Here is a 22,911-nt window from a genome sequence, read left to right as displayed (position 1 = left end):
TAGTACCCTAGGATGCATTCCATCAGGGCCAGGAGACTTATCAATCCTTAGCTCCATTAGCTTGCCCAATACCACCTCTTCCGTAATAATGATTGTTTCCAGGTCCTCACCTACGTTCGTCTCTTTGTCAATTACTGGCATGTTATTAATGTCCTCCACTGTGAAGACCGATACAAAATACCTGTTCAATGCCTTGGCCATTTCATCATATCCCATAACTAAATTCCCCTTCTCATCCTCTAAAGGACCAACGTTTACTTTAGCCACTCTTTTTCGTTTTATATATTTATAGAAACTTTTGCTATCTGTCTTTATATTCTGTGCTAGTTTTTTCTCATGTTCTATCTTACTTTTCTTTATAGCCCTTTTTGTGGCTTTCTGTTGACCTTTAAAGTTTTCCCAATCTTCTAGTTTCATGCTGTTTTTGGCCACTTTGTATGCCTTCTCTTTCAATTTGATAGTCTCCCTTATTTCCTTAGACACCCATGGCAGATTACCCCTTTTCTTCCAGTCCTTCCTTTTCACTGGAATATACTTTTGCTGAGCACTTTGAAAAATTGCTTTGAAAGTCCTCCATTGCTCTTCAACTGTCCCACCATAAAATCTTTGTTTCCAGTCTACTCTAGCCAAGTCCTCCCTCATTCTATTGTAGTCCCCCTTGTTCAAGCGCAGGACCCTGGTATTGGATTTTATCTTCACACTCTCCATCTGTATTCTAAATTCAAAATTCAACCATACATACCTATGTTGCACTTTGCTTTGTTTGCTCTGCAACTATTAATATTTTCATCTACAATACTGATGGAACAGATTTCAATGCTGAATTTGCTGATTTTATCAGGTGTCATTGCAGTCCACTTCCCTTTCACAGCTTCAAATAATATTTATTCTGTTGTGCCAAATAACTCATGCAAAATCTAAAAAGTTAGGTAAAAATATTGAAACTAAGTATCAGGCTTGGGACAGCAGAAGCAGTACAGACTGTGACCAAGAGGCCGAAGGCCAGACCAAAATCAGGGCTCAAGCCTTATTAATGTAATGTATGAGCATGCCAAGTGTGTGATGAAGTCATTAAACATGTGATCTTACCATCTTGGTCTCTGTCTTTCTTTATAAGTTCCTCCCAAAATATAACAGATTTTACCAACAAAATTGGATTGTGCAAAAGTCTTTGCAGCACATGGCAGTCGAGACCATGATGAACATAATAAGCTCGCGCCCAGTGACCTACTTCTTAGGATGGTGAAGATTTTCAGCTAGATTGTATTGAGCCTCATTTGCTGAAAAAAGGTGTGTCTGCACTCAGATGAATGGATTCTGCAGGTTAGTGTCTGTTACGAGCTCACAGGACACCAGTCTGGTGTGGACTCTGTCTTTAATGAAACTGACTGTAATGGCTGCCCCCAGTCAGAGTGTCTCATGGTAGAGGTCACATGACTATAGCAGGCCAGGAGGCACATTAGCACCTTATTGCATTTCTATCCCAAACATTTCTATCCCTTTTCATACAAAAAAAAAGAAATTTGCATGCATCATCATTGACACTGTGAGTTGCCCACATTACCCACTATGTACACAACTGTTCTCATGCATTAGTAGTTTATCATTCTTGTCGGTCTCTGCACATGCATTGCACACCTAGTTATTAAATCGTGCCGGTCTCTTAATGGTGCGCATGCGCATTGCCGTTGGTTGTTCATCTGGTTGATTTTCCTTCTCCGGCAAGTGTCGTTCCCTTGTCACTTGTTGCCGCAGTAACTGTTGTTGTTCCATTCCCATTGTTGGGGTGCTGTGGACTGCTGGGGCTGAAGGTTGTTCTGTGGTCTATGTGGTTGGTGAGTTCTCATCTTCCTGATTGGCCGCCTGCCGTGAAGGGACAGCTTGTCCAGTTGTGCTTGTGTGCCTGTGTTTGTGACACTATCTCTGGTCCTTCACTGCCACCGTGTACGATTGAGGTGACAACTGCTCTTTGCAGGTCCCAAGTTGCCATTTGGGCTGACTCTTGTTGAGAGCGTTGAAGGGTTGTACCCTGACTTGCTCCCCAATGCTCAATTCTGGCAAGGGTTCAGCAGTTTTGTCAAAATGAAATTTGGCTTTCTGCCATTTCACCTTGATTTTGTCTGCCTGCTGTGCAGAATCCAAGCACTCCTTCCCCACAGCCTCCACCTTGGGCGCCTGAGCAGATGACTGCCAGATCTTCCTAGGCACCTGTATGACTCGCGTCACCTTGCGACTGGCAAAGGCATTCTCATTCCAGCGCCGGCACCCGCACCTGTCAGCCATCTCCTGGGTTTTCTCTTTTTGCATGCAGAGGTTTACCAGTCCAAGCTTTAGACTTGCTTCTGCTGAGATGAGTGGCTTTTGCTTGCTGTCTATGATTTGGAATTCCAGATCTTCATTCTTGTCATTGATTTGGACTCTCAGAGGAACTTGTCCTCTTGGCACTAATATGGCGCCATCATATAGCCTCAACCTTACTTCTGAGGGGTTCTTTTTTGGATCGCCATGTTGAGCCACTTTGCACAGGTCTGTGAATGTCAGTGCATGACGCACTGGTGTCTATCTGACACTTTATGTTGACTTGATAGTCACCTTCTGCAGTCATCATTCCAACAGTCACAAACCATTTGTCACCGATCGACCTGTCTGAACCAACCTGTTGTATGTTGTATCGTGATTTGTCAGAATCTTCGGCTGAAATCTCTCCAGTGGCCATTTGTACCTGCTTGTTGTGCTTCCTTCTAGCCAAACATTTGTGTGAAAAATGATTCAGCTTCTTGCAGTGAGAACACTGCTTTCCCTACACTGGACATGCCTTATTTTTTTATGCATGATGTCTTCTACAGTGCTTGCCCTTTATCCGTGATCTTTCTGCCCTTTCGGCCTAGAATGTCTATTATCATCATGCAAGACCTGTTCTGCCATGAATATGCTGTAGCTGTTGATTTACAACCTCAGTGCTTCTACACACGCCGATTGCTTTCCTGAGAGTCAGTTTCTCCTCTCTCAGTAGAGGTGCACTCACTGCGGGATCTCATGCCTAATACAATCATGTCTTTAATTAGATCATCTTTGAGTTGCGTAAGTTCACAGGATTCTGCAAGCTGTGTTAATGCAGTCACATATTGATCAATGGACTCTTTTTCACTTTGAGCCCTAATATTGAACACATACCATTCATAGGTTATGTTCATTTGGGGTTCAATGTGTGCTTTCAAGGCTTTCAAAATTTCTGCTGTCCGTTTCTTTTGTTCTTCGGAAAGATTTAGGGTGGAATACACTTTGTAACAGTCACTCTGCTACAGTGATAAAAGTATAGCTACTCGCAGCTGTTCTGCTTTGTTAATTAAATCTGTCGCAATTTCGTAATTTTGCCATTGCGAGTGGAAAAACTGCCAGTTCGGTTTCATATCACCTTTCATTTCTACTGGTGCAGGCAGAGGAAAACATGCAGCCATTATCTTACCCTGTGCTTGCAACTGTTGCTTTGTTCCTTTTCTGTGGCGTTCAGCAGCTTTTAGCAGTTGTGACCATTCCTGTGGCTTTTGTTCCGTAGCTGTGCTTTTCAACAGCTTTTCACCACCCAGTCTTAGATCCACTCTGACACCATGTTACAAGCTCACAGGACACCAGTCTGGTGTGAATTCTGTCTTTAATGAAACTGCTTATCATGGCTGCCCCCAGTCAGAGTGTCTCAATGTAGAGGTCACATGACTACCGCAAGCCAGGAGGCACATTAGTACCGTATTGCATTTCTATCCCAAACAGTGTCCATCTGATTCAACTACCAACTACACTGGGTTTGGTGAGTTTGTTCTGATTAGGCTGACTTAGTTTCTGTATCACAGTGTTTACTGAGTCAGTGTTAAATTTGAACATGGGACAAAATGGCTGCATCAATGGGATATATCACCAGCTAGGAATATATGATAGAGTTCAAGAACCATTCAATTCATATATTGAAAGAATGGGCATGTTCTTCAGAACTAATAATATATTGGAACTTGAACGTGAAAGTGAAGAGGCTCAAACTGAGAATAAGGCAATTCTTGAGTGCAAAAAAGCAATCTTGCTAATGGAGATTGGCCTGGAAGTGTATGGCACATTAACAAACTTTCTTGCTCCCAACAAGGCAAAAAATGTGCCATTCAAAATAATTATCACCAAGTTGGAGGAACTTTTTAATCCTAAGCCTCTAGAGATAGCGGAAAGCTACAAATTTGGAACCTGAAACCAGAGAAGTAGCAAAACAGTTGACAAGTACATTGTGGCACTCAAGAATTTATCATTACATCGCAACTTAGACTATGCATTACAAGACAGATTCGTGTGTGGATGGAAGAATCCAGTCGAAGTTACTAAACACATAAAATGTTTATGTTTGAGCTAGCGTATAGGATTGCTTCTACCATGGCATCAAAGAACGCTTGGAAATTTTATCTTATATGAGTGACTAGTACAGCTTCTGTCCACTGTCACAAGGCTTCTGCCAAGTCTAAAGCAAGGATACCTGACCAGAAGAGTGCTGTCGATAAAACTCGTGTGACTTGTTATCACCATAATGGCAACCACAATGCACAGGCATGTCAGTACAGAAATGCCAAATGCTTTAATTGCCAAAAGAAAGAACATATTGCAGCTGCTTGCTGAGCAAAGGACAAAGCAGGAAAGAGAGCTCATTCCAGTGGTAATGGAAAACAGCAATGTCATAAGGGTGGAGTTCACAATCTTGAAGTGAATCCAGAGTGCTTAAGTGAAGAGGAGCTCGGGCTATACAGCACTTATGCCACTAGCAATCACTCATATGACAGAGAGTTTTGTACAACAGTGTTAGTAAATCAACAGTACATCAGCATGGCAAATCATTTGGGCAAAAGTAGCCTAGTTGAGGAGTTCATAGAATGTTTTCAGGATAGTTTCTTAGAACAGCAGGTTCTGGAGCCAACCAGAGAGCAGGCTATACTAGACCTGGTATTGTGCAATGCGATAGGATTAATAGATGACCTTATAATGAAGGCGCCCCTAGGTAGCAGCGATCATAATATTATTGAAATTTACTTTCAATTTGAGGGAGAGTAAAATGGATCCAAGACTAGTATTTTAAACTTAAATAAGGGCAATTATGAGGGCATGAAAGCAGAGCTAGCTAAAGTGAACTGGCAAATTAGGTTAAGGGATAGGTCAATAGAGATGCAGTGGCAGACATTTAAGGGGGTATTTCAGAATCCACAGAATAGATACATTCCAACGAGAAAGGAAAAATTCCAAGGGGAGGATCCACTATCCATGCTTAACTAAAAAGTTAAAGATAGTGGGCTGAATTTTATGAGTACGCTGCAGTTCGCGGTGGTGCACTCTAAAAGCGGCGTGCATCCGCGCGGATGTGTGTCCCTGAGCCCCCACGATATTACGCAAGGAGGCTCATTTAAATAGAGGGGGCGGAGAGGCCATCCCCGATAAGGTAAGGGGATGGCCGCCGTGTCCCTGGAAACGGCGTCTGGCGCCACCGTGCAGGCACCAGCGTGCTGGCACCGCACCATTTTTAAAGGGCTTTACACCCTTAACACACATTTAAATTTTTAAAGATTGACTGCACTAAATATGTTTTTAATAAATAATTAGGAGATGGAGGCCCTTCCTCAAACCCCCACAATGGTCATTTCATTGACCGAAATGACAATCCATTGATTTTACAAAGACCGGAACTTTTCCCCCAAACCTCCAATCTTTTGCCCTTCAACCCCTTCCCACCATCCCCACATACAATTAAAATTGATTTCCCCACTCTCCATCCCTCCTGCCCTGAAAATTCTAATGCTCCCCCTCCCCACCAGGTTCTCGCCCATGACCTTTTCATGTAACTGCTCTGTGCCCCTGACCTCTTTCGGTCTCTCTAAAGGGGAAGCTATCACCTTCACCCCCGCCAGATCATTACCCAGCAGCAGGTTGGCACCATCCACAGGTAAGCTAAGGACAATCCTCATGGTTACCGGTCCTGAAACAAGGTCGCACTCTAGGTGCACCCTGTATAAAGGTATGGGCACTTTCCTCCGACACCATTTACCAACACTCTAGCATTCAATACACTCTCTGGGGGAAAGGTCATGCCTTTTCCCAGCAGAAGGGATTCAGCGGCCCCTGTATCCCTAAGTATGACTATGGGCTTACTCACCTCACTCAAGGGGTATGGAGTCACTTTTCCTTGGGATACAAAATCCTGGTAACTCTCAGGGATTTTGTTAAGTTGTCCCGCACTCTCAGTGATAGGTTTACTGAGTTTTATTGCGGTAGTTAAAGCCACAGCCTGGTTGTCTGTGCTTTCTATCAGGATCCCTTTTCCTGCACTGGTGGTGACTAGGGAAGGGGTTCCCTTGGGACAAGAGCTTGTAAATAAGTGTATAATCATTAATCAGGGCTACTGCTTGCCTGGCTCTTGGAACCTCGTGTTCTGTCACATGGTTTCTTATGGGAAGGGGAAGCAAGTTTTTGAATTCCTCGAGGAGGATCACCTCTCTGAGATTTTCATAGGTGGACTCTATCTTAAGTGCCCATATCCATCAGTTGAAAGCAAGTTGCTTAACCCTTTCGAACTCGATGTAAGTTTGTTCAGGCTGCTTTCAGAGAGTTCGGAATTTTTGTCTTCTCATAGTCTGATGATCTGTCATCAGGCAACAGTGAATAAACCTCATGGGCTTTTCTTGTTAGTTTGCTTTGCAATAATAGTATCCAACTCTCTACTGGCCACTTCAACTGTTTGGCAAGTGGATTAAAGAAAATGATCATTAAACAAAACACAATGGCGTAACAACACGGTTATAGTTAACATGGAATCCACATACAGAAGTTTTGTTTATTGACTTGGTCTAGATGGTGATCTAGAGTCATTGGTTAGTGAATATACCATTTGTCAAAACTGCAGGAATAAGCAGCCAAAAACTCCTTTACACCCGTGGTTGTGGTTGGCCTGACCATTTCAAATAGTCTATGTAGATCACATGATCCCAGCAAGGGATAATCCAAAACTTAAGTAAGACCTACTTGATAGTGAGCTTTTGCCAGTGTGAACCAGTTCTGACCTCAGTGTATGAAGTACCAGTTTCAGAAAAAGGAACAGGATCTTCTGTAAATTCCGAACTGAAACCAGACAGTGCAAAATCTGACTTGACATCAAAACATGTGAGAAGATCAGGAAGACTTTGTAAACCAGTTGTTATACTTGATTTATAAATATCGTTTAAAGAAAAAGAGTCAGTTGTTATTTTGCCAAGTGGTTTATTTAAAAAAAAATTCTAAAAGGGGGAAGCAGTGAAATGTACTCGTATGATATGAGCATGCCCAGTGCATGATGATGTCATTAACCATGTGGTCTGGCCATCTGGGTGTCTGTAGTTCTTTACAAGTTCCTCCCAATGTATAACAATTAACATATTATGCTGTCTGTTACCTCTCCACAGTCAGCTCGCACAGTTGAGGAGTATTAATGTCAGACTGCTTGCGTCTCCAGCAGCAGGCAGAATCCAAGTCCCAGGATGGGGCTTGGAACAGACAATGGTGGGGGAGAATAAACAAAATTACTGTGGTGTGGGGAGAGTGCTCCTGCTCCTCACAGCTCATGGATAGGTTTCTATAAAAGTTTGCATTAAAAAAATCATATTTTTAGTTGGTGGCTTCAGCAACAGCTGAAGAATCCTGAGTGGGAAAGGCCCAACACCTGCCCTGCTCATTGCTGCCCAGTTTCAATGAGAGGGCCGAAGACATTAAGTTCCATACGTATGTAAGTGAAGGGCCTTGTTGGCCACCAGCAAAATGGCCCAACCGAATTTCAGGTCCGACATATTTCAGGCATCATTGGGGTGCAAGACATTGGTCCCTGAAATTGAGCTTCCTTGCAACAGTTTTACATCCGTTAAATGTGCTAACCAGGTCCAATTTCTACCCCTTGTCATCCAGCAACTCTTCATGGAACTGAGCTGAAAACCAGAAAGGGTCAGAGCAAGGGAAACTATCAACCGAAGACAGCGCTACCAAGACTTCATTTCGATTTCACTGATTTCTACAGTCCTCAGTATGTCACTACATGGTTAGAACTCAAAGGAAATTATGTGGAAAAAATGTTTAAAAAAGTATACTTTCCAATGGGGAAAAACATCTATGAGTGGTTGCTGAAATTGATGTGCTAATTGGAGGTCTTACTGGGTTATTTGTCAAGCTCAATGAACTTTACCTTTCTTTGCAAGGTAAGAACTCTAACATCTTCATTGTGCGTGGCAAAGTATAGAGCTTTGCCGAAAACCTTTGCTACGGAGTAGTGTGTGCTGCAAGCTAATATAGCTATGTTCTCAACATTGTCCCCTGACATTATAAACTGTGAAATATCCATCCTAGAAATTAAAATGTAATCCTGCAACATTTGTCTCAGCATTGCACATAACTCAGCAAATATTTTTTTTCCATTAAGGGGGACAAATGAATTGCAGAATTTTGTCTGGGTTCAAAATGAGATTTTAGAGAACTTGGGAGTAAAATTCTGATTACTGTGAATCTAGAAGAGAATTTGATCAATGTTGCTGGTGACCCTGTTTTGAGAGACAATTTTAAAGTTATGATTATGAGTAGTTTTGGTTTTCAATTTGAAAAGAGTTCCTGGAATTATCCCAAAAAGCCATCAAAATATTCTTTTACTTTGTCACACCGTATCTGTGTGAAGTGGATTTTGCTTCTCTTACTCTCATCAAAAACAACTATATTATTCACTTGAATATAGAGATTGATTTACAGTTGAAATTCTCCAAACTCAAACCAAGGTTCCACAAATTGTGCGTTAGCAGCAAACCCTACTCAGTGAGACAAAAGTAAGTCAACAACTGCTCCTTTGTGTTCTAGTTTATTTAGTAGTATGGTTCGGTACCATGCTGTTAATGTTGCTGTCTATCTTAACAATATTTTTTTTGGCTAAGTAAATAAAATCCTCTTGTCCTTTGCAAAAATATGTTTCTTAAAAAGAGTGCAGCATGCATAGGACAGGAATCTCCAAAGAGGGCACTCAGCAAAATGTTTGGGAGCTTCCACCATAAGTGATCAATGGCAGAAAGTTTGCAGTGGGAATGGGAGAGGAAGTCGAAGCAGTGATAGCCAAATCATTTATAGAGGTAGAATAAAATGTTAAGAAAAACAGTTATCCAACCTATATTTGGCTCCGCCAATGTAGAAGAGATCACTGTTAGCATCAAATACAGTAAAATAATTTGGAAGCAATATATGAAAATTGTTTCTCACATGGGTGTCTGAACAATGGTTTGAAAAGAGATGAATGGACCTCTTTTGCAACTAGTGCCATTGCATGGAAAAGTATCACAAAAAGATATGGGATGATAGATGAGTCAATGAGGGTATCCTACTGGCAACAGTTCCTCAGGAAAGCAGAAAGAATGGGACATTGTGCTTAATAATGGGATCCTGTTGTAGATTGTACAAATGGTGAGGGTGTAATGGTCCAATGAAAAGGAGGATAAGCAGGACTCTGTCTCTATTGTGGGAGGAGAAAGAGGGTGTGCGAATGGAGGTGAATGAAATGAGGTTGATGCGATCAACCAAGAACACCTGATTCCATGCTCTCAAACTCAGAACAATCTTTTGGGTGGCACTGAGCAGAAACTTCGCTAACTTCCACATAAAATATCCATTGAATTCCCCAAGTCATCTGCTCAGAATCATAGAATGATACAGCACAGGAGGCCATTCAGACCATCATGCCTGTGCCAGCTGTTTGATAGAGCTCTCCATTAATTCCACTCTACTGCTCTTTTCCTGTAGCCCTGCAATTTTTTTCCCTTTAAGTATTTATTCCATTCTCTTTAGAATGTTACTAATGAATCTACATTCCAGATCACAACAAATCAAAAAGTGTCACCTCTGGTTCTTTTGCCAATCACCTTAAATCTGTATCCTTTGGTAACCGAACCTTCTGCCACAGGAAACAGTTTCAGATTTTGAACACCTCTAACCTCTGCTCTAAGAAGAACAATCCCAACTTCTCCAGTCCCTCATCCCTGGCAGCACTAAAGTAAATTTCTCCTGTGCCCTCTCCAAGGGTTTGACACCCTTCCTAAAGAGTAATGCCCAGAATTGAACACAATATTCCAGCTGAGGTCTAACCAGGGGTTTGAAAAGCTTTGGCATAACTTTCTTGCTTTTATACTCCTCTTTGAAGATTTCTAGTGGATTCATCATGCATGTTCTTATCTAATGCTGATTGCTTTTCATTACATATTTCAAGGCAATTCTTTATTCGCCTTCAATGTGCAACATAATGTTTTACCAGACTGCAGTTCTCAGGGTTATCAGGGTTCCGAAGAAGGGTCACTGACCCGAAACGTTAACTCTGCTTCTCTTTCCACAGATGCTGCCAGACCTGCTGAGTGGTTCCAGCATTTCTTGTTTTTATTTCAGATTTCCAGCATCCGCAGTATTTTGCTTTTATTTCAGGGTTATCATTGTCTTGTTTTATAAATTGGCATTACAATCTTTCTTCTCCAATTCTCAGGCACTATTCTTGTTTCCAATATACTTTAAAGATACCCACCAGGATATGTTTGACGTGTTTGGTTACTTCATAAAGTACCCCACTGCAAAGCTTTTCAAGCCCTTTATCTTTATGAGTCACTAAAGTGCACCCTAGAGGGTCACAAATAGGGCTGGATTTGTGCTGGAGGTGGGGCTCTCGGCAATGGGCCGAAAAGGCAGGGGAACCTCCACCTTCCACCCCGCTGCCCCTGCCATTACCCATCACAATACTCCATGCCCCCGGTCTCTGACCCTCCTCAGGCGGCCTCACAAAATCCTGGCCATAAGGTTTAAATCCAAGTGCCTATTAACTTGCGCATGTCCTAAATTGCTGATACTAACAGATGTTGGTGCTCTGATTTAAAATGTAACCGAGTTAAGAATAGCCTCTTATAAATCTCCAGGCCCACACAATTCAACCAGGACCAAGCTTGGGGGAGGGGGGAAGCACAAATTGAACTGATGCAAAATCCTGCAGATCCTGGAAATCTGAAATAAAAACAGAAAATACTGGAAACAGCCAGAAGGTCAGGCAGCATCTATGGAGAGGAGAAATGATCTATCATCAGAACTGGTGTTTTCATTACAAACAGAACGGAGTTGTCAGGGCCCGAATACCATTGCTGAAGGCTGCATGTGGCTCGTGGGTCATTATTAGGACATCCCTGCCCTTGTGTGTGCCATTCACCCAGGCTAGTATATTGCTCTCTTTTAATGCCTTCAGCCTGTCCATCAACTCATTGTTTGTCATTTTTATTATTCTTAATATTTCCTTGTTTTGTTCTGGAAATTCTACCAACTGTATTTGAAGGGCAGCTTGTAGTTTCATTTGTGAACACAGACACAAAGGGGGGAACTTTATAGGACCTGCAAGGTTGGCATTCATGACTGGCAGGGTGATTTAATAAGGCAGGAGTCCAAATTCCTTTTTCCTGATGGCAGGTTGGGAATCAGAAATTAAGTCAGCAGCATCTTTGTGGCGGGTCGGTCTTCACACTGTCCCGTGATGGGTTCCAACTTTAAATACATTTTCATGCAATAAGTACTCATTTGCTCATAATTAATTGCAAGTAAGTCCTACCTTCCAAATTAACCGAGGGGTCTATGGGAATCTTGTGGCACCCGTTTCACGATCATTTCAAGATTGTTTTCAACAGTTGTGTTTGTGCAGTTGTGCTTGAGGTCAGAGGTTTAGTTAGTTGAACTTAGCGGCACAAGGAAGGGCAACAGGAGATAATAGCAGTTTGGTTGGAGGCATGGGAACAGTAAGGGCGAAACAGGGGTGCGGGGGTGGGGTTTGGGTTCGGGTGAACAGAGGAGTGGCAGAGGGATTCATGGCAGGACAGAGGGAGGGGTCAGGTGAACGGAGGTGTGTAGTGGGAAGGGACTGGCATCCTGGGTGTGGTGTTGCAAGGGGAGGGTGTTCAGTCAGTCAAGTTAAGGGAAATGAGGGGCATAAATGGAGTGGTCAGTAGTGTCCACACCAGGGTCCTCTGGGTCAAACTCAGGGTGTTGGCTGGCAGAGGGAATGTTCACAGTCACAGGGGAGTTCAATTCAGCAGTGGGGGCAGGTCCAGTCTGAGGTTGGGGCAATCAAAAGTCTCGTCGGGCGAGTCAGGGATCTAACAAGTACTCTAAAGATAATGCACTGTCTGCCTTATGAACTTAGTTATGTTGTTAATATAACCTGGTTCTCATATACCAATTTTCATGGAACCTCGGGAGCAGGTGTGGAGGATGCTGCTAAGGAGGGCTCTTGCCGCTCAACAACTGAGTCCGCAGTGCCAGCAACAGGCATCATCGTGCACAAATGGGAGCATCAGCTGGGCCTGCATGTGTAACCATGTCCCCCAGACTCTCATGTACAAAACTGGACACTAACGTGAACATTCATGAAAATTTGATCACTGAAACTCTACATTGTGACTTCCACATTAAATGCATTGTCTGTATCTCCTCTGTAACCATCAAAGTGTGCCAACCATGAGGCTTTCCATTGCATTTAGTTCCCCCACTAAGCTAGTCCAAATAAAATGAAGATAATACATATGGGTAATTTAAAACAGATATAAAACTGATATTATGAAAAATTTACATTTGACAAATATAGTTGAAGGACACTCGTGCCACCGTCGTGCTCTCAATAACTCTTATGTTTACACGTACGATCACTACGTCTAGGGGTGAAGGACAAGAAATACTGCTCGGGAAAAAAAGATACTTGACTAAGGTTATGGAGCTAGCCAAGAATGTTGTGGCCGTGATGCAGAGCGTTCCTATTTGTCCAGGGGGCTGTTTTATATCCCAGACATACCTTCTGCATTGTTAAATGATGGCGGCTTTCACCAATGAAAAGTTTCCAGCAACGCATGATCGCATGTTTCTCCCGTGCTCGTTGCTAGTCAGTCATATTTAAATTTTAATTGCCTGGGAACCGGCTCCCGACACAAAAGCAAAATTGCTGCCCTCTTCTGCTTCCGTCGTAGTGAATGGCATGCCACTAATAAAATAGCGCCCGAAGAGATCATTTATATCTATGTTCACAAAGAGAACCTCGGCTGATTTAACAGAGGTTGTGTAGGATGAACACTTTCCATTTGCCTAATTTTAGCAGTTTCTTACAAAATTCAATGTTAAATATTAAATGGCTCAATTGTCACAAGCTTTGTTTTAGAATTTAAAGTGAACCTTGCTAAAATGGTGAAGATTGCATCACACAAAAGAAAAACAAAGCACAAGATGGTAGGTCACAGAGTGGGAAAGATCACAATCTGTCTTTTTGAAGTAAGAGGACATGGTTTTCTTTACACAGTTTAAGGTTATTTTTTTTAAGTGTCTAGGTCGTGTGTGTGAGTAATGAGGCACAGTACAGGACAAAAGTATGTAAAGTCTCCTGATTTCAGTAAAATGCATTGCAGCTGAGGGAAGTAAAGCTATAAGCAAAACAGCTTACTGAGCTTCAATGTAGCAATGAACAAGAATAGACCCATACCTGAACCAAGCTCAATGTTTGACTGAACTGCATCAGAGGTGCATTTTTATTTCAAAAAGTTTTCCTTGGCTTCAGCAAAGTTTACATCATCCAAGGCCTGTTATATCAAATCTGCGGCAGAAGATTTTCCAATTAATGGGAATAAAGTGGGTTTAACTACAGAAAAAACGGGTAGAGATTGGTTACATCAAATAGATACCTGGTCATTTAGTGCACATTCCAATTTTCTGGTCAAGTTTTGTAATGGCACCAGAATGCTCACCAGTCTGCAGTTAGGCCCTAGCATTTTTGAGTGTATCGTGCACAGTCATGTATGTCCCAAACAAAATGAGCATCCAGGGTTGCTAGGATGTGCTTTTTATGGAAATATATTTAAAGAATCTTACGCTATGATTTCACAACATTTTGAACTTTTTTTATTTTTTTTTTAACGTTCAATCCTGCTTCTACTTAGGAGGCTTTGTGCCAAGCATTCTGTCATAGGCATTTTTTGTAAAACTAAAGTATTGGGACTGGATTTTCCAATGGGGATTCTTCTTTACTTATCTCAAGCAGATCAGGCTACACCAGAGGCAGAGTGAGCCCACCAGCCTGTAGCCCACTGACCCATATTTATAGGCAGAAGTGCACCCAGTTGGCAATTACATGTAGAATTGGTTACACATGCTCTGGGTCAGCAATCAGTTATATGTGCAGCTGTGTCATCTACTGCAAGGATAGTTGCAGCTACCATGTGCCATATAGCTGGCACTGCCATTGGTAATAGTAATCAGCTATGTACTGAAGTCCTTTTCTTCCCCTTCCTTTGAGACATGCTGCAATGCTGTCTTTTAGGGAAGATTCCTCTGGAATTACACCTAGGGCCACACTCATCATTATCACTTCATGCTGTACTACCTCTACTTTGCCAGCTGTGAGACAGAGATTTGGCCACAAGACTTGGTCTGCTGCCTCCACATATAGGGCTGAGGTTTAACTCTCAAAAATGCGTGGGTTGGGGTCATGTCAGAGGTTAAAATGCAAGAAATCTGAAGCAAGAACACAACCCATCTTGAACCTGCCCAGCTCTGGTTGTAATAGAAGTGGGACAAGAGGTGGGTAACCCACTCACTCGGGGGAAGTGGATTAGTCATCTAAATATTATAATGAGGCGGTGTGCCTTCATTTTAACATTCTATTTTTCACCACAGGTGGCTGGGTTTTCAAGGCCGTGGGAAACTTGGAAGCTTAAAGGAGGCAAGAAATGCTGAATGCATGCAATAAGTGCCTTTACAGCACTGCTTGTGAGCCAGGAGGAACAGGAGTGCTTCCTCCAGGCCAAACAATCTACCCAGTAAACATCAACCCCACAGTTTGTCTGCATTTCCTCCCCCCATCATCAGATCCCCCAACCACCATCTACTCATCCCTGACCACCATCCCGACCACCCCCTCCCCACCCCTGCAGATCTCCCTCACTCCCCAATATACCTAACTTGTCTCATAGGCTACAGCCTTGTGAAGCAGGCTTCCCACCCGATAGGCCTCCAGCCTGTCAATCAAGCTGCTTGTGAGCATGCACCCCACTTAAAGGCACGCCGCTGTTAAATTCTGCAAGAGATTCAGGAAACACGTGTTTGCATGTTTCCTGAGCTCACAGCAACACCCCTCCCTGCCACTGTCCCATCCCATCCCATACAGAACTCACATCCAGATTAAGATCTAGGCCGTAATCACAGTATTTTGCCAAACATTTTCTTACGCAAACAACGCCTGAAAAGGCTGAAATATAATTTAAAAGTATTAGTGTCTTTTGTAAGTCAACACTTTTAACCGCTGCAAACTGCAGCCATTTATCTTTAAATGACGATCTTTTTAAATGTATTCATCATTTTGTACGCAGCTGTTTAATTCCCCACCACCCTCATCTGGGAAGCTGATAATATCAGGCCCAATATAAGCCAGGAACTCACCTACACTATGTACAGGACAGAGACTTATCTGAAAGGAATAATGGAGGATTTGAGTTACATCACCAGAAACTGGGGTGAATTTCTGCAATGGTTGTCCTATGTAACTTTGGCAGAAGAGCCATGGAGCCACCAGAAAAATGGCATTTTTACTAATTCCATTCACTTTGGCAAAAACCAACTTTATTGCCAATCAACCCTGCACTCACCTACCGACATTCGCTCCCAGTCCAGTAAGGTCTTGATTTTAAAATTCTCATTCTTGTGTTCAAATCCCTCCATAGCCTTGTCCCACCCTATCTCTAACCTCCTCCAGCCCTACAATCCTCCAAGAACTCTGTGTTCCTCTCATTAGAACAAAAGAAATAGGAGGAGGAGTTGGCCATTCGGCCCCTTGAGCCTGCTCCACCATTAAATAAGATCATGGCTGATCTTAACTCGCCTTTACTCCACTTTCCTGCCTGCCCCACACCACCAGCCCACCCCATAACCCTTGACTCCCCTGTAGATCAAAAATCTGTCTAACTCAGTCTTGAATATATTCAATGATCCAGCCTCCACTGCTCATTAGGGAAGAGAATTCCAAACACTAACAACTCTCTAAGAGAAGAAATTCCTTCTCATCTCCATCTTAAATGAGAGACCCCTTAATTTGAAACTGTGCCGCTAGTTCTAGATTGCCCCATGAGGGGAAAGATCCTCTCAGCATCTACCCTGTCGAGCCCGCTCAGAATTTTAAATGTTTCAATAAGATCACCTTCCAATCTTCTAAACTCCAATGAGTATAGGCCCAACCTGCTCAAACTTTCCTCATAGGACAAAGCCCATATCCCAGGAATCAGCCCAATCAATCTTCTATGAATAGCTTCCAATGCACGTATGTCCCTCCTTAAATAAGGTGACCAAAACTGTACACAATACTGTAGGTGCAGTCTCACCAATGCCCTGTACAGTTGTAGCAAGACTTCTCTCCTTTTGTACTCCATCCCACTTGCATTTCTGGCCTCTTCTGTGCATGCCCAAATTCCTTTGCCCCACCACTGCTGTTCGTGCCTTCAGCTGTCTTGGCACTAAGCTCTAGAAGTGCCTTCTTAAACCCTTCTACCATTTCACCTTTTTTCTCTTTTAAGATGCTCCTTAAAACCTAAATTTTTGGGGCCAAACTTGTGGTCACTTGTCCTAATCTCTCCTTATTTAACTCAGTGTCAATATTTTTGTCTGATTATGTTCCTGTCAACTATCTTGAGAAGTTGATGTATTGTATACATTAAATTGCCTCCTTTACACTCTGACGAAATAACAACACTGTGCTACTTCCTCTGATGTTATCAGAACTTACAATTTAAGTAAAAAACATATTGGGCTGAATCGCTCTTTAAACTCGGCAGGGTGCACACATTTACCGGCCACCGCAGAGTCCCCATGATATTTCGCGTGGGGGATCATTAGCATCACTGCGACAAGCCATCCGCCCCCCCCCCCCCCCAATATATTACGTGGGGAGAGGCGGGACATTCAGGGCAGTGAGATACATTTTGACAGTTGTGCAGCAGGTGCTGGGACCCCATTTAAAGTGCCCCAGCACCTGCTTCCTGACAGTTGTCAAAGAATATTACCTTACTGCTGAAGAGTGGGGCTGCTGTCAATCTGGCAGCAAAGCAAAAAGTGCTGGGGTAACTCAGCAGGTCAGGCAGCATCTGTGGAGAGAGAAGCAGAGTTAACTTGACCAAGTTCACAAACCTGAGAGTTAACTCTGCTTCTCTCTCCACAGATGCTGCCTGACCTGCTGAGTTACCCCAGCACTTTTTGCTTTGCTGCCACATACTTACCCTGATGTGTCCCAGTGTCCTGTGAAGGGTAACATTCCTTCTTGTAGGCATGCCACACCTGGGTGAATAATCTTAATTTTGCACATTCCAGGACGTGAGACTTAAATAGACCATAAAAGGCAAATAAACAACAGAAATAAAACCATCATTGAAGAATAATTACCTACTATGAGCATCTAATCATCTGACTCTGAAAAGTCACAGCATTTGGAATCTGTATTCATTTCTCTGCTACTGTTATGTGAAAACACATGCATGAGTGCAGTCTATGAACATTACAACCTATGGTTCTCCGGCAATGGTGCCGAAACCGATGGCCCTCTGGGCCTGGCTGTGAGAGTCCGTCCTGAAGGGAAATGCTCACTGGCCCTCTGGTGCAGGGCATTGGTGACCTCCCAGATGTAGCAGTGCACTGCTGACTTTGAGACCCCACAAAGGTCTCCGGAGGGCCCCTGAAAAGCTGCATAGGCATCAAGCTTGAGAACCACTGCCACTATGAGGACTAAAGGCATAGGATGCCCACCAAAGCCCATGGGCTGCAAGTCATCTTTGAGCAGGGCACAGAGACATGTCACCACCCTCTCTACCTGCGCAATTGTCTCTGACACTGGTGCTCTGACATCTGATGGCATGTCATGTGGGGCCTGTAGATGCATGGTGACCATAATGGCGAGCTCCCCTTGGGGGCTGCTGCTCACGGCCGGGGGCCTGTACATGGATCGCACCTGCCCGTTGATTTTGCCTCTGGCGCATACGGATCCTCAGGAGCAGAGGATCACACAATGTAGGATGAGCCAAACCTATTTCCATGTGATAAATAAAGTTGAACCATGCATGTATTCGAAGGTTCCTAACAGGGCCGGGATTATTGCTGTTGGGTACATCAGCTGCTTTCATGGATCAACTATGTGGCGTGCCATGGCATTGTCCAACTTGGCCAACACACAGAGTGGCATAGCATGACCACATCAAGATCCTACCAACTGAATCAATTGCCCCCACCATCCATAAAACCTTCATGCTCCTACCCTTTCTGGCACCCTCCCCACACACAGGATGCCTAGAGTGCCATTGCTCCTTCACAAACACAAACAAACACAGAGCGTACACTGTTTATGGAGAGAGGGTACACAGTACCTCCCTTCATGCCGGCCGAGCTTTCCATCCAGTAATCCCAGTTCCCCCTCCTCCCTTTATGAATGCAAAGTGCGACCCCTGTAATACCCCCCTCCCTCCTCCCATCCAGTATGCAGAGTGTGACCCCTATAATTCCACCTCCCTCCTCCCTTTATGAATGCAGAGTGAGACCCCTGAAAATGGAACTGACCATCCGTCGAGAAACCTTCTGCCTCTGTGGACCCGCCAGCTCTTAAAATCGTGAACTGGGCGGCACGTGACAGCCGCCCGTTCAAAGTAAAATCAGGAAGTATCCATGGAGAGGCGGCGGGCTGCATAATCTGCAGAGGTAAGTACCGTTTAACATATTCTAATTGAGGTGCTGCCACCATGTGGCGGGTGGGCCGCAACAAGGTCCCCTTGCTGCCGGTAATTTGCGGCGGGCCCTTCTCAACGTCACAGGTCAAGGCAGGCCTCTCCCCGCAGAAATTTACCGGCCCCCGCACCGCAACATGCGGCATCGAGAGGCCGGTAAAATTCAGCCCATTAAAAATAAACAGGATAGAAAATAAAATCGCACCTTCATATTGTGATAGACTGGGAATGTTCCCTGATCTGTGACAGGTTAACTGATTTCAATCTGGTTGGCAGTGGGATGAAGACTTGACATTGGCATTCCCCAAGTTAGGTAGGGGGTTGGGAGGGCGGGGTGGTGGGGGGGGGGGGGGGAGCGGGGGGGGAGCGGGGGTTGGTGCATGTGGAATGGAACAGAAAACAACCTGGGTTCTTGCTTCTGATTTCTATCCACTGATCACATTCATCTGGGTTGCTCTGCATAGTCAAAAGGTTCATTGACACGTCCCTAAAACACAAGACAGGTTTTGGAAGGAGGCCAAAGCTCCACGTGGGATCTGCACTGGGATCGTATCCAGCGGTGCTCTCAATACTGAAAGGAGAGAGAACCTGCATTTTTATAGCATTTTGTTACAACCTCATGGCATCCAAAAGTGCCTCACAGTCAATTAAGTAACTTTTAAGTGTAGTCACTGTTAAAATATAGAGAAACATGACAGTCAAATTGCACACAGCAGGATCCCACAAACAGAAGTGAGATAAGTGACCAGATAATCGGCTTTAGTGATGTGGTTGAGAAAAAAATGTTGTCCAGGACACTGGGAGAACTTCCCTGCTCTTCGAAAAGGACTGTAGGATCTTTTACATCCACCTGTAGGAGCAGATGTGCCTCAGTTTAATATCTCATCCAAAAGGAGGCACCTCTAAAAATGCAGCAGTCCCTTAGTTTTAGCTTTAGGTAATGTCCCAGAGTAGGACTTGAACCCCCAACCTTCTAAAAGTGCTACCTCTAAGGTAAGGCGGACTCCTTAGATTGATCCTGAAGTTTGCGGGTCAGTGCGAGGGCACTTCATTTATATATAAGATATGGCTGCAATGTCAGAAAAAAATGCTGTGGTTTCATTAGGCGGGGAAAGGTAGGATCCCATAATATCAACTCATATTTATGCAATGTATCAACAATTTTTATCATGAGGTTTTCCTTCTTATCCATGCATTCCTTCACCTTCTCATCACCTTGCCATTAATGCCCTTGAAGTTGCACTGTACACTTGCCAGCATTTCACTGACCAAGCACCAGGAGACCCAGGGCAATCCTGTAACAGCACTTTCTGTGTCCAGTATTTGCATGCTGCACATTTTTGCCTTCTCATTAACTACAAAGAGTATCTTCACAGATGAGGGTAGGGAGACCCTTTTCTGTGACTCTCATATAATCAAAGTATGCTTCTGCCTCTTTCGGAGAAAGTAGCACCTAACAAGAGGTGGGTGTTTGTAACCAGGAGGATGTACCAAGCTTGTATTTGACAACAGTTGAGAAGTGTATGCTCAATTCAGGGACAGGACTTAAAAGGGGGAGGTAGGAGATGGAGAAACAGGAGGAAGATCCAAGCTCACATTTTGTACACTTAACCATTCTTTACACTTTATCCTATTTACTCACAGATGCACCAACATAAATGCTCACATACATCAGCAATTACAGCTGGTTGGCAAAGGTTGCTGCCAATAAGTTGTTCAGAGGACATGCACCTAACACTGTTCTTCTTTCTGTGCGTGCATTTGTGAGCGTTGTGGTGTGAGGAGATGTGGTCTTCTAGAAGATAAGTTGCATAGGCATGCAAATATCAGGAATTATGATTTATTGAAAAGGACAGAGAAGTGGGAGGAATGCAAATAGTAAGGGTCCTTGGAGATTTTAATTAGAATTATCCTGATATAGGGTCAGGCAAAGGTACCTGTGCTGCTGACTAGTCCGCTTGCTTAGGCTCCTCAGCCTTGACCTGCAGCTGCTTTTCCGAGGTTATTATGTAGCTGCTCTGTGTGGATGCCTTGTTAATTGCCAAGTTAGGGGGAATGGAGGAGACCACAATGATCCCAGAGATTTTGGCTGGGTTATACTGCAAGATGCCCCCTGACCTTGTCAAGGCAGTCGATGTGCTACTTCTGATGCCCATGGAGTGCATGACAATGCATTTGGTGGAGGCATGCTCTTTATATCTGTACTTGGACAGAGTGTAGGAATGCTACACAAGGGTCATAAGCCAAGGCAGAAGCAGTTATTCTTGGTCAACCAGGTTTCAAACCTGTACTTACTGGCTATTAACAAATAATGACAGCACAGTGGACTGATATAAACTATGGGCATAAGGACTGTTGCCAGCGAATTGGGCATTTACCTGATGTATTCAGTCCAAATAGTGACACACACAATGTTTTAAAATTGAAAAATTGTTGGGTTTCAGTGGTGCAATGGGTTGGCACATTATTCATTTAACTCTGTGCCCTGAGTTCAATTCAGCTCAATGATGGGCATAAATTTTTCTCTCTGCATAAAATAAGTTTTAAACAGTTCTTAATAATTGCAGGTTCACAGCACAAAACTGAACAATTTGGAACTAAATTGTCAATCTCATTCACAGAAATAAGATGGCTGGTAGGTGGCGACCCTGCTGGTAGTGGAACCAGACCTTCTCGGGCGAGTCATTGAGTCATTCAGCCAAGGATCAATAAGGCATGGAAAATGGAGGAAATATTAGAAGACAGTGGAGAAAACAAATTTAAGGATTGCTTTCCCAGTAATTGAACTATCAACATGGACTTCCCATATTAATCATATTGGTGTCCATGCAACATCTGGCAAAAGACACAAAATGGAACAAAGGCATGAACACCAATATCATTGCATATAATATAAAACATGATTATATGTGTGTGTGATTCATAGATTGTAATTACTTCTAACAATTAGATGATGGTTGTAAACCACTCAAGCACCTCTCACTGTTATAGAATCATAGAAAGTTTAAGGCACAGAAAGAGGCCACTTGGCCCATTGTGTCTGTGATCCAGCGGCATAACAGGTTAGGGCCACAGTAAGCTTCAGGACCACAGGCATAGGGTGACCACCAAAACCCATTGGTGGCAAATCGTCATTGAGCAGTGCACACAAGTCTGTGATGGACTCTCTGGACAGCCGCAGTCTTCTCCGGCAGTTCCACTCAGACTTCTGCAGGTATGTCAGATGAGTTCTATATTCTTGCTGCTGTATCTGTGCTGTTCATTGCATTCTTGGCTGCTGCTGCTCACGTCCGGGAGACTCCTCTTGTGCTACGGCGGATTCACCTCAGCACAGCATGGGTCCAAGAAAACAGGGTGGATCATACTATCTCTATCCTCCTTGGACATTCAGCTTCCTTCAAAAGTTAAGTTTTTGCAAGGAAATGTTGGAATTTTGGTTACGGGAAGCCTACATTAGCTCCATGGTATGGATTGATGTTGGACCGGCAATATTTCCAAAGGTGCGAGCCATCATGAGCAAACCAACAACGTTTCAGTGCTCTGCACTGGCCTTCTGAAAGAAAACCACCTCTACATTTGCTGAGCCCCTCTCCCTTTCACAGACATACCACTTGCAGAGTTCTCCCAACACTCCCCCACAGACAATGCAATTGCCAAGTTCTTCCAACCACATCCCCCACAGACAATGCAGTTGCCAAGTTCTCCCAACTCCCCCCTCACAGACAATGTAGTTGCTAAGTTCTTCCAACCAACCACTTCCCCTAGATAACAGTGGTAAAGTAAATTACCCTTTTGAGTCACTGAGGACTCTCACCTTGGTGCCGCCAGCTTTTTAAAGATGTGAATCTGAAGGCACGTGAGTGCCACATGCCCAACACAAGATTGCAAGCTCCTGGTAAGATCGTTGTTAATTAGATCCAGCTGTATGCTAAAGAGTGTTCAATATAGGTAAATGCCAATACATCACAGCATTCTTCCAGAAACACTCAGGGAGATAATATTCCTTGCCTCCTGAACATCATTGGCAGCAATAATATAAATGGAATATCAGATTAACAATGCCTGCCATGGCTCCACCAGAGTGACC

The sequence above is a fragment of the Heterodontus francisci genome, chromosome 6, assembly GCF_036365525.1.
Source record: "Heterodontus francisci isolate sHetFra1 chromosome 6, sHetFra1.hap1, whole genome shotgun sequence".
NCBI lineage: Eukaryota > Metazoa > Chordata > Chondrichthyes > Heterodontiformes > Heterodontidae > Heterodontus > Heterodontus francisci.
The sequence above is the reverse complement of the archived record's forward strand: the minus strand, read 5'-3'. Positions refer to the sequence as shown.